At 35.0% G+C, this 17,960-nt stretch overlaps 1 long non-coding RNA gene across 1 annotated transcript in view; it reads left to right on the forward strand.

Moving 5' to 3' along the window:
- Nucleotides 1-5,361: 5,361 nt before the first annotated feature.
- LOC117096673 overlaps nt 5,362-17,960 on the forward strand; it is a 39,005-nt gene continuing 26,406 nt past the window's right edge. The window contains exon 1 of the long non-coding RNA XR_004442582.1: nt 5,362-5,566. This is a non-coding gene — a long non-coding RNA (uncharacterized LOC117096673). The remainder of the gene's footprint in view (nt 5,567-17,960) is intronic.

Genomic DNA, 17,960 nt, shown 5'->3' on the forward strand with positions numbered 1-17,960 from the left:
GCTTTGGTCAATATTTAACACTGATTACAATTGCATTTTTCTTTTTATTTTACAAGCAACATTTCAAATTGCATTTATTTTAGAATAACTTAGAAAATGTTAAGCCAGCCATATTTATTTTGTATTCCAAGTTTATAATCTAAATGGAAAAGAAGAAACTAAAAAAATATTGCTGACTTTGAGGACAGTTGCCATATGAATTTTTATAAAATTTATTTTATATTACCTCACTGGGTGATCACCTTTTGTTTCCAGTCATTTAGTACATAATTTTAACGTCAAAAGACCACACTCACATGTAGGAATGGAGAAGAGTAATAGCTGCCAAATTCTAATGTAAAACTGAGATGCTTATGGGATCAGGCAGCAACATTATTTATCATAGCATATCCAATTGAATAGGAAGAATCTGCTGAGACCATTCCACCATGTCAATTACATAGTCAAAAGGGGGTATCTCAGACTGGAGAATAATTAAGCCTGGATGAGTTAGGCATTGGATTTCAACAAAGGTTCATTATCAACCCAATAGCTGTTCTTTGAAAAGGGATATGTCTCTCAGTTAGTCAGACCTCAAGTTCAGAACTCCAAAAGGGGGTATCTATAGCTGCTTCCATTTTTCTTGGTTAGGAGCAAAAGAGATAGAATTTGAACTGCCAGACTGCCAGACCTTAGAGACTAGAGGCACTTGTATTAAATCCAAACTACCTGCTGGTTGTAAAGGGCAGAGGAGTGTGTCTCACTTGTGTAATTACAACTTTCCCCTATTGCTTTATTGGGATAGTCTACTCTGGAGCTTATGAGACGGAAAATAACAAGCAACTAACATAACACATCAATTCCTAACATACACTCAAAGACAGAAGCAATGAAACACTACAATAAAACATTTAATTATTTTTTTCTCCGCAACAATTTTTGCTCAAAGCCATTATTTTATTGTTTTAGAGATAAACTCACAGCTGCCACAAGATCCTGTGATCCTGTTATTCTCCTGTTGTAATGCAAAGGTGGAACTGAAGTGGCAGAAGCTCTCCAAGAGATCACTTAAGCAACAGAAGAGTGAGCGTGCTTGTACGCTGTCTTGGGCACACATGCTCTCTTTCTCTCCTTTTTAACTACTTGACACAGAGTTTTTATCCCTGTGCATCTGGAGTAACCAGGGCCCAAGGGATTATTTACTGTGCCCTGTCAGATCCTACCATGGTTCCAGCCTACATTTCTTGGCACCTTTAGCCACCTCTGTACCCACTACCCATAAGAGAATGGATATTCGTGTGCCAGTATCCAAAAGAGCCATAAGAATTAACATCCTTCTTTGCTTGAAATTTCCAAAGATGGGCTATGATATCCACAGTGAGACCTTGGACTCACCCCTAATTTTTAAAGTAGTAAAGTCCTCTGTAGAAGAGTAGCGAGAGATCAGGTGAACATGGAAAAACTTGTATCTGTGTCAGTGAATGAGACACATTTCCTTTCAGGTTGAAGAACAGCAGCTGAGCTTCCCAAAACCATGTTCCAGCTGTAGAAATTAAATAATCTTTCAATTCTCTTTAGAGGAGAAAGTGAAAACCAGCAGCAACAATTCAGCTCCTTGTATTAATGCTACTTCCCACATAACAAACATCTCAATTCCTCCTTAAAGAAAAAGGAGGAGAACCACATATTACCAATTAGCTAAATGATTTAGTCAGTATGCTTGCTTACCAATATCTATTAGCTAACAGGCCCTTGTTTTTTTTTATGACAAGATTCCACCTTCTTTACCTAAATTGATTTTTTAATATTTATATTTATTTTTTAAAATCTGATGGTAAAAACAAAGTTTATGAATCAGAGGTTAAAAATATGATTTACTTATAGAATATCTTAACACAGGTTCTGCATGTTTCATTTCTACAGAAGTAATCTGCATATATAGAAGGCATCTGCAGTACAGGATTGGAGCTCCACACTTACAAAATCTCCAAAGTTATATGGGGCAGTATGTACATATTTTTTCTTCCCTTCTTGAGAAAGAAGAGAAAGCTTTGTTCTCAATGTAAACAAATCCCCTCTGGAAAGTGCACAAAAAGGTCCCTAAGTTGCTTCAACTCTTTAAAATGTAAATGAATGGGTCAGAAATTGATTACCTGTTGTTATGTAAATGAATGGCTCTAGAGATGATGAATTTGTAAATTTCCCTAGGGTTTTTATCTTAATTTCCACGACTTGTTTGTCTCTTCCTCATTTTTTTTTTCAACTTGGGTTGCCAGTACATTTTGCCTAGAAAGTCATGATCATGCAAAAATGTAGAAACAGTCACATTTTGTTTTAACACAAATTGATCTCTATACTGATGGTGTTATATTTATGGCAAATAATGATTTTCTCAGTACATAATTATTAAACATGTAGTAATGCTAATATACAGGATAAGGCAGTAAACAAGGGGGGGGAATATCTTTGCCCTCTAGACATGGGGAAAACAAATAAGCAAAACAAATGGTAACTTAATAATAAAAGCCAAGGGAAAAAATAATCAAAGAAACATTGAAATCATGGGGAATTTGGGATTTTCGAGAGGATGTTCAGAGAAGTTCACATTAATGAGAAGATAGTATCTGAATGAAGAATCTAAAAAGGAGAGTGTGAACCTTGACAATGACAGAGAGAAGACGATTAGGGAGCAGGACCAGTGAAAGCAAAAGCCTTAAGCTGGAATCATGTTTGGCTATTCAAGAAACAACAAGGATAATAGCATAGCGAGGACAGAGAAAGTAGAAGAGAGACTGGCTATGACAGAGAATATTCACAGTCAGGTCATTAAGTAAATTAATTTAATATATAATTGAATGCTAATATATTGCATATGTTACGCGGTAAAATTAGGAAACGTATCATGGAGAGATTGGAAATTGGATTCCTTCTATTAAAAAAATACATTTTATATACACAGAGTAAAGATTGCAAAGGAATTTAGGCAAAGTGTCTGTGGCTAAAATCCCTAAGATATTACCAAATTTTATCCTTTTTATCTTCAGCAGAGATAATTAGCAGAGATAATTAACATGACTGCCCAACTAGAATACATGTCTCTCCCTTTTTTATAATTAGGTGGGGACATAGCTACATTATCACAAAAGGCAAGTATGTAGTATTAAGTAAGCTTGAGGCAAATGGAATGGCCTGTCCCTCAATATTGTCCACCACGCTGAATCTAAAACACAAAATTGCAGGTGCTCCTGCTTTCTCTTTTCTGCCCTTCCTCCTTTTCACCTTTCTTTCTTTCTTTCTTTCTTTTTTTTTTGAGACGGAGTCTCGCTCTGTCGCCCAGGCTGGAGTGCAGTGGCCGGATCTCAGCTCACTGCAAGCTCCGCCTCCGGGGTTCCCGCTGTTCTCCTACCTCAGCCTCCCGAATAGCTGGGACTACAGGCGCTGCCACCACACCCCTCTTCTTTCCTCTTTTGTTTCTTCCTTTACTCTTTCCTCATTTTCTCCCACAAATGATTCATCCACGTCTACATGTCAGGCACTTTACAGGGTGTCTGTGATTCAGCTGTAAGTCGAACCAGAATCTCTCTTACCCCAGTGGATCTTATACTCACATACATGAAGAGATTATTATTAAAAAAGTTTCAGATATGAGTGTTACATTCCAACTTGTATAACAGGTAATGAAGAAGTATCATAAATTAAAATAATAATAAGGGAAATATGGCCGTGTAACATAGTGCTTAGAAAAAGTTCCATCACTTTCTGAAATTTCAAAGCCATATAACATTAAGTCAGTTACACAAACTTTGAAAATTTTAGCTTCTGTTTTAAAAGAATATAAAGGGAATGATTCATGTAGTTGGCAATTGGGTTTATAAAAAATTTTAGCCAGTCTAAGGATGATAACGATGATGCATGTGAAGTTTATGTAAAATGCTCTGAAACAACATTCTCTGAAGCATAGTGAGAGCTTAATGAATTTGAGCTATGGATATTTTGAATTACTAATTATTTGACCTTGGCAGAATCATTATGGAAGATGTCCTGAGGATGCACTGATGTGCTGAGAATTTGAGAGTAGGAGTTTAAAGTAATGTTAGATTCACAAAGAAATAATAAAATATACAAGGCCACATGTCTAGAGATCACAGACTTTTAAAAATAATCCGTGCTTTTAAATTCATACTCTGTTGTTAACAAATTCAAATGCCTTCACAGGAGGGGTAAGAACCATGACTATGTGAAAAGCTGAGCCATCACCTAAGTAATAATAGTTTTAAAAAATTAATAAGAATAATAAATAATCAAAAGCCTAGAGTCAACTTCCACATCCTAATTTAAAGATGAAATTATAAGGAGACTTCAAAAATTCATGGAAAAATTGACATAAAATATAAAAATAAAAAATATAAACTATTTCTCAACAGAAGCTCCATTAAGTTCAAAACACTTTTATAAGTGATTCCAAACATTTAGTCCCTCCATAAAGAAATGACAATGCTTGGAATTTAACCATGTCAATGCAGTCTTTTAAAAATATTATTACATAAATAAATGGCTGTTCTTTACATAATTTTAAAATTAGGAAACACAAAAATTGTCAGAAGGACCAAATCAGACTGTAAAGTGGATGCCTAATAATTTTTTGTTGAAATTCTCACAGTATTGCCCTTGCTTTAGGAGAAGAATGAGCAGGAACATTGTCATGGTAGTGAAGTTTTGTTGAGTGTTTCTCTGCTAAAGCTTTGGCTAACTTTCTCAAAACACTCTCATAATAAGCAGATGTCATTATCCTTGGCCCTCTGGAAACTCAACAAGTAAAATGCCTTGAGCATGCTGAAAACCTGTTGTGATGACCTTTGCTCTTGACCAGTCTGTTTTTGCTTTGACTGGACCACTTCTACCTGTTGGTAGCCATTGTTTTGATTGTACTTTGTCTTTAGGATTGTACTGGTGAAGCTTTGTTTCATCTCTTGTTATATGGTTAAAATAATTGCTTCAAGATCTTGGTCCCACTTGGTTTAAAATTTCCACTGAAAGCTCTTCTCTGGTCTGCAGCGGATCTCAGTGTAATTATTTTGGCACCTATCAAGTAGAAAATGTTCTCAATTTCAATTTTTCGGTCAGAATTATGTAAGCTGAACAAGTTGAGCTATCTATGGTATTGGCTATTGTTTCTGTTTTTGGTCATCTGTCTGCTTCAATTAGGGCAGAAAAGGGATTAATTTTTTTCCTTGCAAATTGGTGTAGATGTTCTGCCACTGCAAGCTTCATCTTCAACATCATCTCATCCCTTCTTAAAGTTTGCTATCTGTTGTAAACTGCTGATTTATGGGGGCATTGTTTCTATAAAGTTTTCTCTCTTTTTTTTTCTTCCACAGAATAGAAAATACGGGAAAATTTCCCACTCACTTTATGAGACTTTTATAACTTTGGAATCAACTTTATGGGGACTTCACAATTCAGGAAAATTACAAGCCATTTTTATTAATGAATGCATGTAAAATCCTACCTAAAATATGAAGACATCAAATGTACCAATTTATAAAAGGGAAACTGTGATGGACATTACCCAGAAACTTTTTATAAGGTATTAATGATGTCATCATTCTTCCACCTAAGGATTACCATAAATTTGTGTTTGTTCTTTCTTCAATTTTCACATAATTCATGTTGCTCTGATAGGGCTTTTTTTCAAACCGGTGTCCTCTCCTTGGTGCCTCAAACTAGATCATATTGAGACAAGTTAGGAAAAGTTGCAACCGGCTGGGTGCGGTAGCTCACGCCTGTAATCCCAGCACTTTGGGAGGCCGAGGTGGGCACATTGTCTGAGCTCAGGAGTTTGAAAACAGCCTGGGTAACATGGTGAAATTCCGTCTCTACTAAAATACAAAAAATTAGCCGGGCGTGGTGGCAGGTGCCTGTAATCCCAGCTACTTGGGAGGCTGAGGCAGGAGAATTGCTTGAACCCAGGAGGCGGAGCTTACAGTGAGCCGAGATCACGGCTCTGCACTCTATCCAGGGCGACAGAGCGAGACTCCATCTCAAAAAAAGAAAAGAAAAAGAAAAAGAAAAGTTGCAACAAATTAGTATAAGTTTATTTTGGTACAAAAAAATGTTTAAAATTGATACTTTTTAAATAATACCTGTTTTTTATGAACATCTTGAAGAACCCTAGTTTGAGAAGGAAAAAAGAAGTATTACATGGATACATTCACTCAGTTAAAAATAATGACTATTAAGCAAAGGTTCTATGAGAAAGGTACTATTAATTTGTAACAATAAAGAGCCTATAGATCATCTTATATTTTTAAAACTGAGGGGACAACAAGAAAGTTTACTATAGAGCTATTATAGCACATTCATGAAAAAGAGAATCAGAATTTAAAAGGACAATATTGGCAAAGATTACTTATTATACTTCATGTTTGTGACCAAGATTTAGCAATAGAAAAGGACTCTTACTTTACCTAAAACTTTTAATGCTCAGAGATCTTGACTATGTTATATTGCAATTTTCCTAAAGACGGCCAAGTAAAACATTTGTAGGGAAACATTGTACTCTGGTTTCAACTAAAGTCAGAAACACTATACTTCAGTAAAGCATACTTTAATTAAAATTTAAAGAATTATTGAACTCTCCCAATATCTGATGGATTAAATTTGGCAAAAGTCAGAAAGTATTCGGCATGGAAAAAGCTCCCTTTAATGGTCAGATGTAATGAGGCATTTTTTTTAAGTGTTTTAGAATAACCCCTGGGAATACCGTCACTAGAAATACCAACTGGAGTATTTAATGAGTAAGCAAATGCCACATTCCTGGGTACCTACCAAAAAAATCTCACTTTCAGAGATGCACAAATTATGCATCTTATTAATGTACGGAAATAGATCTACAAATGGGCAATCAGAAAAAAACTGAAAATCCTCAAAAAGCTAAGTTCTTAGGAGAAATGAGTATATTGGGGGCAATAGTAAATAACTCCTTAAAAGAGGTAAATACAGTCCTCAAAGCAAAAGGGCGAGTCTGAGAGCAAGAGCCCCAAAGAAAGACGCCCGAAGGAAGCCATAGATATAGGAAGTGACTGTGGGTTTAGATGAATGGAAAATGAACTTACCAGTTCACAGCTATGTCCTTCCCAATTTGGGAGATTAAGGGCAGGAAGAACATGAGAAACTCTTTTGAGAAGCTGCATAAGCTGACATTGAGGATCAAGGATTTCAAAAGCTTTGAATATAAAGAGATGAGAGTTTTTTTTTGTTTTTTTTTTAACTATTATTCTGGTCTGTTGGTTGAGCTCTGAGGTTAGCATCTTACAACACTTTAAAGTAAAACTAAAACAAACACATTATTTTTAAAATTGGCCATATCCGGAGCCCAGAAAAATATTAAAAATAGTAACGTGTCCTTTAGGACACCTCATAAAAATTTGGGGAAGAGATATATGGAAATAGCTTTTAAACACTTGGCAAATAGAATAGGTTTCAGTTACATCAGATTATAGTTTTTAGTCTGACAGTTTGTGTCTGGATATACAATGGATTAATTTCATTAAGTTTGTTGGAAGAGTTATTGAAACAACAGGTTTCAATTATTTTGTTCTCACTGAAATCTGGTTCACAAAATGGACCACTGAAATGAGAAAAATTGCTTCCGTTTATTTTAATGTGATTGCCTGAGCTGAGGGCATTTTCTACATATATATGTAGAAAGTCAAGTAGTTGCTTATGAATACAGCATTACTTTTCAACCATTCTATTAAAATAACATTATCTTAGATTTCAATAACATGTAATGTACATGTATTACACACATGAAAAGTCAATTCACGTGGTCACTCACACTAAGGTGAATGAAGATATTATTGTTCTCTGCATGTGATGCCCAGGGTATCACATGAAAATGTACAAATTGTCATAAATGGAATTTCCCATCACTGTCTTCTTAGCATAAAAATGATGTGGTGATTATGGTGGTAAACATAATAAAATTGTCAGAGATCTAATTTGACATATCACTAACCATTTAAGGTACAAAATAGCTGTTGATAAGAAATTTGGAAATGGATATAGCATGATCATAATACAGTAATTACAAATACTGCTACAAATTACAATTTTTAGAATTTAAGATATTTCATTAACACGAAACAGGCTTCAAATGCCTACTGAACTGATAAATCCCATTACCAACTGATTTGTTTCAATATGATGTGTTCATTGCTTCTATTTGGACCCGTTAATAACTCACAGAGCTAAGAAGTATGGGCTTTCCTTGCATCTTTATTGTACTCAAACTCTTTATTCCCTGGAAGATAGTCAAGTTAAAACAATATTAATTTAATACCTATTTAAATTTTGCTTTATAACATTTTCAGTGTATATGAGAAGGTAATTTCTTTATGGACTCTGAGTTAAAATGAAATTTTAAGATTTCTAAGTTTATTATTGTTATTTCAAAAATTACGATTAAAATTATGCCATAGAAATCAAACTTAAGAATCATAATGTTCTAATATAAAAAGAAGGAAAACAAGGGAATAGGTGATTGAGCTGACCATAGAATATCATACAAGTGGAAAGTAAAAGCTCATGGCAGTGTAGAGATAGAACTTGTTAAAGCAGTTGCAGTTCTGTGTGTCATCTTCTTAAATAGATATGAGATTGGAATTCACATGTTAGTGATATTCATTTCTAAAAATATCACAGAACACCAAAGTTAGAAGATTAATTTGGTTGTGATCCCAAGTTCATTGAATAGTATTTTATCTTACTGTGTGTATAAGTAATATGATAATGGTGATGGTCAAAATAGAAACCTTACTTGATGCCATGCATGGTACTAGTAAGATATGAGCATTATTTTATGTAATTCTAACAATCTTATGATGCAGTTATAACTATTATATCATGCTTTTATTTATTAATTTAAGTGATATTTATTAAGTAAATTTGGTCTGCAATTTTATAGATGGTATAGCTATCATAAATTAAACCAATAAGCTCCTTGGAGTTGTAGAGTTTATTCAGGTTTAAAAGTGAGCAAAAACACACAAAAATAGTAAATGAGAAAATGGAGAAAATAGTGTTTTGGAATAAGTCAACAGATGTAATAGGCAGACATTTTTCTAAAGCAGTAATATTTAAACTGATTTCTGAACTTTTGAATCAGTCATCTGCACAAAATGCTTGTGGGGATAATTTCAGGCAAATGGAACAGACTGCAGTTATCATGTTGTGAAAAATAAGTGTATATTTTTGACAAATCAAAGATACAGGGGATAGTAAGAGAAATCTAATGTCTGGATTACCAGAAGAAAAATACAGAATGTAGAATAATTTATAGTTAATGAATAGATAAAGGTTCAGAATGTTTCTATACTAATGAAATAAATGAAAACAATAAAAATATAAGAAATCCACAAAGCTCTAAGCAGCATGAAATATGTAAATCTACCACTGTTATTTCTGCAGAAAGCAAAGGCAAATAGGAGATATTTTAAAAGCCAGAAACAAAAAGATAAAAAATTCTAATGCTGAAAATGCTGTATACTGAATGGAGTCTTCCATGTAATAAAAAAAACTATCTATAATAATACTCTTTTGTAATTAAGGTAAAATGTATACATTTGAAAGCCAAAAGAGAGAGGGAAGAGAACAGAGAGAGAGGATAAGAAGGAGAAGGAGGGAGAGAAAATTAGTAACCAGCATAATTATACTGAAGGAAATACCAGAATGTACTGTTCAGGCAGGTGAAAAGTTAAAGATAAATATTCTATGTTTAAATACATTTTGACTATATAAAACCAAAAGAGCAATATTATTTAAAATGTATCATATAGACCTAATTAAGGCACAGCAAAGTAATAGTATATTCTTGTAGAGGGGGAAAAGGAGACTAAAAGTGCAGTTCATTGTTTAGAGAAGAATAAAAAGTAGTCAGCAATGTAAGACTCTTATAAGTCTGAGATACTTTAATGTGTTGAAGTTCCTCATGGAACCATTACTATAAACGGTAATAAATACTGTGTATAACATCGAAACAAATAGAACAGAAGCAGAAAAAACAAAAAAAGATACAGAATAAGGAAATCAAAGGGAGAAAAAATATATCATTAGAGAAACAAATAGAAAGCACTTATGTTTATATATAATTACGTTATATACTTATATGCATAAATATACATGTATACACACACACATATATATATATAATTACATTAATTGGCCAATGAAAAATACTTTCAAAATAGAAAAAAAAACTAAGTTATTTAGAAGAGAAACACTTAATCATAACCACAGGAAATTTGCAAATAAAAACAATGTAAAAGAATATTCTAATCAAACATTAACCTATATTAATGCCAGATGAACTAATTTTAAGAATAAAATACATTGCTAGAGATGAATGAAATGTTTAATATTGATAATAAAATCAATTCCTAAAAGGTTGTAAGAAATATATAAGAAGTTAATAATACTATTTTAAAATGCAGACTCACCAACTTACAGAAAACCAAGGGGAAATAGACAAATCTACAATTTCAGCAAAACATTTCTTAGTAGCTAATAAAAATAAAATAGTAACAAATTCAAAATGTCAATGTATGGTTTTTGTTCATAACTTAGTTGATAAATCAGTAATAAAAGATAACTAGATTATCCTTACAAACTTGGAAATCAAAGACTAAACAATCCATTACCTATAAATTCACAATAGAATTAGAAAATATCTTTAACTGAATTATACCAAAGTAATACAGGTGATGACTTGAAGAATGCACAAAAGCAGTATAAAGACAAAAATACATAGCAGTAATGACCAGTAATATGTGCGCAGCGTAAATGAGAAAATTAATCTATCCTATCTATCTCAGAAAGTTAGGATTAAAAAAACTGACCTGCAAAATGCAGAAAGAAGGAAATGATATGATGAAAGCGAAGTAAAGAAACAGGGAAAAACAAAGCACACAATGGAGAGAATGAATAAAACAAAAAAAAAATAGTTATTTGGAATGGTTTTAAAGTGTATAAAAATCTGGTGTGGTTAAATATAACCACATCTTTACCTCCCATTTTTTTCCTTCAGAAAGAGCACATCTAAGGTTTTTCTTTCATGGGATTAAATTAGTGACAAGATTCTCTTTCTCCTTCCCTCTGTCTCTTTCTATCTCTCCAATACCTGTGTTTTCTAACCCTGTCTTTTTCTACCTCACCAATACCTATGTTTTCTAAATGGAACTGGCACTGTTTTGTGCCTGAAACCTTCTCATTTTAAAAATGCACTGGTGATGTATCCTATCTGAGCCACTAATACCTGGAAGCCAGATAGGAGAATGCAAAAAAAAGTTATTAATTGATTGGTGGACAGTGAGTAGGGAGGAAGGAGATAGATGGGAATGTTAATTCTAGTTAATAAACATGAATTCTGGAAACAATGACAAATAGAGAATGCTTTGGTCTGGCTTTGTTTCATGCAAGGGTTAGGCCTGGTTTTTCCTTTGGATGTACCTTATGCTTGCTGAGCAACTGCGGTTCATAATTATTTCTCCTCCTTACAGAGAAAGGCTTAAATTAGATTTTTCATGAAGTGATTTCTAGGCCTAAAGCTCCATGAAATAAGCTAAACTCATTTTTAAGTGTGTACAGCATGTGCATGTTGAGTGTCCTCAAATTACTAGTTATATTACTATGGCCAATTATACTTGGCAATTGTGCTTAATTGAAGGTGAAAGCACATTAGGTTTTTAATTTAAAAGCCATAGGTAAAACCACTCTAAAAATCCTATTTGGATCTCAGACCTGGTGATGCTTTTCTCTATAGACTGGGATTTTACGGTACATTAACCTGTTCTTTCACATAATTAGAACAATAACCAAATGAGCTGTTGTATTAGGTAATACATGATAGCAATTCCATTCATCTCTACTAAGATTTACATTATGAACATGAAACCACCTTTGGAGAAATGTAGAGAAAAATATATGCATAAAACATATGTGGTGGCTCATGCATGTAATCCCAGAACATCAAGAGGCCAGAATGGGAAGATTGCTTGAGGCCAAGAGTTCGAGATCAGCCTGAGCAATATAGTGAGATACTGTCCTTATCAAAAATAAATAAATAAATAAAAAATAAAATTAGCTGGGCATGGTGGTGCACCTGTTATCCTAGCTACTGGAGAAGCTGAGGTGAGAGACTTGCTTAAGCCCAGGAGTTCCAGGTTACAGTGAGCTATTATGTCACTGTACTGTAGCTTGGATGACAGAGCGCGACCCTATCTACAAAAATAAAAATAAAAAAATGCATAGGAAATATTTTTTCCTCTTGAACACTTTCAGTAAGATTGTGGTTATACAAATCATCAAAACATCAAAGACAGGAACTGTTAGTTTCTGTAGACTCCCTTTTCCTTATTTCCTGCAACACTCCATACTTCTACAATTTGCCACATCCTGTTTCTAAAATAGTTCTCACATCTGTCTCCTTCTCTCCAACACTGCTGGCTCACTATGGGTCAGTTTCTATTTCCAGTGTCAGGTCCCTCATATTCATCTCTCACACTGTTGATAAAATCGTCTTCACCGGGTCATACCCTAGTTCAAAGGACCTCTAGTAACCTTCCAATTTTAGGCTAACTCCACATGCTTGGTGCCATCTCCAAGCATTGATCCCTTTGGTTTCTGTCCTCAGATGTATTTCTTACAAGCATTGCGTTTCTTTTTTTTTTTTTTTAACTTTTGTTTTAAGTTTAGGGGTACATGTGAATGTTTGTTACATAGGTAAACACTTGTCACAGGGGTTTGCTGTACATATTATTGCATCACCCAGGTAGTAAGCCCAGTACCCAATAGGTATCGTTTCTGTTCCTCTCCCTCCTCCCACCCACCACTGTCAAATACACCCCAGTTTCTGTTGTTTCTTTCTTTGTGTTCTTAAGTTCTTATCATTTAGCTCCAACTTATAAGTGAGAACATGTGGTACTTGGTTTTCTCTTCCTGAATTAGTTTGCTAAGGATAATAGCCTCCAGCTCCATCCATGATCCCTCAAAAGACATGATCTCATTTTTTTTTATGGCTGCATGGTTTTCCAATCATAATAGGTGTTAATATTGCTCAGGTTGTGACTATTATCAACCCTAGTTCTGCATATCAAGGAGAATACATGGAAAGGCAAAGATCTTGCACTAGCCTATTTAATTTTATACCTGATGAGATTGTAGGATCCAGGAGAAACTCATATTAATATTTGATACGGGCCAGGCGTAGTGGCTCATGCCTGTAATTCCAGCACTTTTAGAGCCCTAGGCGGGCAGATCACATGAGGTCAGGAGTTCAAGACCAGCCTGGCCAACATGGTGAAACCCCATCTCTACTAAAAACACAAAAATTAGCCAAGCATGGTGGTGCACGCCTGTAATCCCAGCTACTAGGGAGGCTGAGGCAGGAGAATCACATGAACCCAGGAGGTGGAGGTTACAGTGAGCTGAGCTTCCACCATTGTACTCCAGCCTGGGAGAGAGACCAACACTCCATCTCAAAAAACCAACCAACAAACAAAAATACTTGATATCATTTGACTGTGTCCCTACCCAAATCTCATCTTGTATTTTAGCTCCCATAATTCCCACAGGTTATGGGAGGGACCTGGTGGGAAATAATTGAATGATGGGGGCAGTTTTCCATGAAACTGTTCTCATGATAGTAAGTAAGTCTCACGAGATCTCATGGTTTTATAAGGAGTTTCCCCATTCATTTGGTTCTCATTCTGTCTTGGCTGCCACCATGTAAGATGCACCTTTCGCCTTCTGCCATGATTGTGAGGCCTCCTCAGCCACATGGAAGTGTGAGCCCATTAAACCTCTTTATCTTTGTAAATTACCCAGTCTCAGGAATGCCTGTATCAGTGGCATGAAAATGGACTAATACAATACTTAATATCAATACTGAAAAAAACAGTGATTCCTGCTTCTGGGTAACTGTCTCATATATATTTCTATCATCTGAAAAGAAGTCAAAATTACTGTAAGTCAAAACTCTCTTTGCATACTCTTTTCATCAAATGCATTCACTGAGCTCCTTAGGAGGGATGAAGTGCCTCCCAACATCTCAGAAGCAGAATAATGAAACATGTTGCTTATACGATTTTCTCTACATCCATCCCATACACATACACAAGAGAACAAAAACATCTCAGTGGTTTAACACTATGTGTTTCATTTCTCATTCACGGCACACTTCAACGAAGATTGTGTATTTCACATGAGTGGCAATCCCTGAAGTAATAACCTGGTTTTACAGTCTCCTTACCTCTTTGATGCCACTGTTTCCAGCATGTGACCCCCATGGTCACCACAGACAGAAAAGAAAGAATATAAAATGTCTTTGAAGCCCAGTGGAAACTTCAGACTGAACCTGGGTATTCTATTAGGTTGGTGCAAAAGTAATTGTGATTTTTGCTATTGCTTTTCATTGCAAAAACCGTAATTACTTTTCCACCAATCTGATATTATAAAGGCTTGGTATTCATATTCTATGCAAATTTACAATATAAAATCTAAGAAAAAAATCCTCTATCAGTTTGCAAGTTTCCTCTTTCTCTTATAACAGGTTGCCACAAATGTAGTAATTTTAAAGAATGTAGATTTAGTATCTCTCAGTTCTGTAGGCCAAACATCCAAGCTGGCTCAGCTGGTTTCTTTGGTCTCAGTTTCACAACGGCAAAATCAAGCCGTTGGCTGACTTGGCTCTTTGTCAGGAGACTCTTGGAAGAACTGGCTCCTATGCTCATTCAAGTTGTTGCTCAAATCCAGTGCCCAGTGGTTGTAAAACTGCAGTCCCTGTTTCCTTAATGGCCAGCGGTCAGTCTTAGCCTACAGAGACCTCCCACCTCCTCACACTTCAAAACTCTCTCACCTTCCTTTCTTCCTCTTGTCTTCTGACTTCATCTTCTGACACATTTCTCAGGCCCTAACCAAAGAAAAATTATCTGTCTTTTATGACTTCTGTGATTATGTTGAACACGTCTGAATAATTCAGAATAATGTCATTATTTTAAGGGGAGCTGATTAATCACTTTAGTTACATCTGCAAAGTCCCCTGACAGCAGTACTGAGATTTGTGTTTGGATTAATTACCTGAAAATGGGAATCTTCAGAACTCTGCTTACCACAATCAGTAACACTAACTTGAACTACAACCACACAATTTATTTATTTATAGTCACCCTAATCTTTCATAACAAAAACATACAAATATTCTATGGTTAGGCACAATGGCTCATGCCTGTAACTCCAGCACTTCGGGAGGCCAACGCTGGAGGATTGCTTGAGCCTAGAAGTTCGCGATCAGCCTGGACAACAATACAAGACTCCACCCCTTAAAAAAAAATTTAAAAATATATACAGATGTTTTAAAACAAATACAGAAGCTTAAAGTCATTAATGTAAATACATAAATTTAAGAAATAAATTTAAACTTTAAAGTGATGGTCGCTGTTGAGATACATATTATTATGAAACTTGTGGATGAGTAAATAATCATAATATATGAGCAATTAGCAGGAGGCAGAATAAATCCTCTGTAGTAATATATAACAGAATTGGGGATATAAAGGAAAGTCCCCCTTAATACTTACACTTTAAAGTATCAGCATCTAAAAGATAAATAGACAAAGATAAGACAGAAAGGAAGATACCAGTAAAAATATCCAAGAATGGATCATTTAGAATCCAAGCAGAAAGGATGTTACAGTAAATAGCACATTTGAAAAAAAAAATAAAAGTTCAATTAACTGTTGTATTGTTACTACCCTTTTCCCTTGGGTAACGGTAATATTATTAAGGTATTTATTTACATACCCTATGACCATATTTTAAGAACCAAGTTTAAAGTCCATAATAGACAGGACTTTATTTAAAAGACTCACTTTTGGAATTGGTTAAATTCCTTCATATGTAATGTTAAAAGGTAACAGAAGAAAATGGTCCAAATAATTGAAATAAAACAATTTGTATGCATCCACTAGAAAAAAAGCAAAACAACAACAACAAACTGTTTAAAGTTTCAATCAGCTATAATTATGTTTTACATTCATCAAATTAATGGGATAGTTGTTCAACCTATATATTTAAAAGTCTACATTTGCAGATAATGAATGAATTATTGACTTTTTGGATATATGTAATTAATTCTATGAGTAGTAAATGCTGGGATTGAGCGAGGTGTCCAAGAGGCTTATTAGGGGTTAATACCTGTGAAAGATAAAATGAGGACAAATTGGAGTTGGAGAAAGAAATTCTTCAACCGCAATGCATATATGATACATGTAAGGAAAGGAAGAAGAGAAGAAAAGGCAAAGAGAGACTCAGACCACAGTGCAGAGGTACAACACGGAGTTCCAGAGCAAAGACTGCCTATTAGAGAAGTCCCATGTTGAAAAGTAATGGGCAGATCCAATACCAGCTCAATCATTGGCTGGGGCTTCCTTGAAGGGGTGTGGCCTCAGTTTGAAAGATGTGTCTGATCCAGAAGTCTGTAAGAACTGAAAACTGCCAGCTAGCTACACTCCTTACATGTTCTTTTGTGAATTAGTATGTTCGTTTGTGAACAGTTATCTGAACTGTACAAATTACTCTCACCATCCACAATTTGCACATCATAAAACTTCTTTTTCATATATAGGTGAGGTCCAAGATTCCTGTGGTCCTTTTTCTCTGAGGCTGGTAGGAAACAAACGTAAGATAGAGGTTAGTGGAATTAACTACAGCTCTTATCAATGAAGATAACTTCAAGATTGATACTGATCATTTTCCTACAAAACCACACCTGCTACTCATAGTATTTGACTTGTGGTGTGGTAAAAATTCTCATTCCAGAGACGTCAGAGCCCTGTTAACTATGCATCTCTTAGAAAGGTGACTGTATATATCCATTCACATTCACAATTATGACACACAGAGAGAGAGTAAAAAGAGTAATGCAACAGCATCATTTGAGTCCAAAAGACATTCCTGCCTGGGTCCATAATGTTAATAGCAACTCTATTTCTTACTGCCTGTCATGGTTAATTATAGTGCCAAGATGGTGATACTTTAGTTTTGGTCCTCTGATCTCTGGCCAGGGAGAGTGCAAACAGAATACATATTTTATATTTGCCCACATATTTACTGCTTTTGATTCTCTCTGTAACTTTTAAGTTCAGGGGCACATGTGCAGAATGTGCAGGTTTATTACATGGGTAAACATGTGTCATGGGGGTTTGTTGTACAGATTATTTCATCACCCTGGTATTAAGCCTAGTGTCCATTAGTTGTTTTTCCTCATCCTCTCCCTTCTCCCATCCTTTGCCCTCCCATAGTTCCCAGTATGCATTGTTCCCCTCTATATGTCCATGTGTTCTCATCATTCACTTCCCACTTATAAATGAGAACATGTGGTATTTGATTTTTTGTTCCTGTCTTAGTTTGCTAAGGATAGTGTCCTCCAGCTCCATCCACATCCCTGCAAAGGAGATGATCTAATGCTTTTTGTAATGGCTCCACAGTATTCAATGGTGTCTATGTACCACATTCTCTTTGTTCAGTCTATCATTGATGGGCATTTAGGTTGATTCCATGTCTTTGCTCTTGTGAATATTGCTGCAGTGAGTAAACATGTGCATGTGTCTTTATAATAGAACAATTCATAATCCTTTGAGTATATGCACAGTAATGGGATTACTGGGTTGAACGGTACTTCTGTCTCTAGGTTTTAGAGGAATTGCCATATTGTCTTCCACAATGGTTGAACTAATTTACACTCCCACCAACAGTGTAAAAGCATTTCTTTTTCTCCACAATCTCTCTAGCATCTGTCATTTTTTGACTTTTTCATAACAGCCATTCTGACTGGTGTGAGATGTTCTCTCATTGTGGTTTTGATTTGCATTTCTCTAATGATCAGTGATGCTGAGCTTTTGTACATGTGATTGTTGGCCACATGT

Source organism: Trachypithecus francoisi, unplaced genomic scaffold, assembly GCF_009764315.1.
Source record: "Trachypithecus francoisi isolate TF-2019V2 unplaced genomic scaffold, Tfra_2.0 Lachesis_group14, whole genome shotgun sequence".
In the NCBI taxonomy this organism is placed as follows: domain Eukaryota; kingdom Metazoa; phylum Chordata; class Mammalia; order Primates; family Cercopithecidae; genus Trachypithecus; species Trachypithecus francoisi.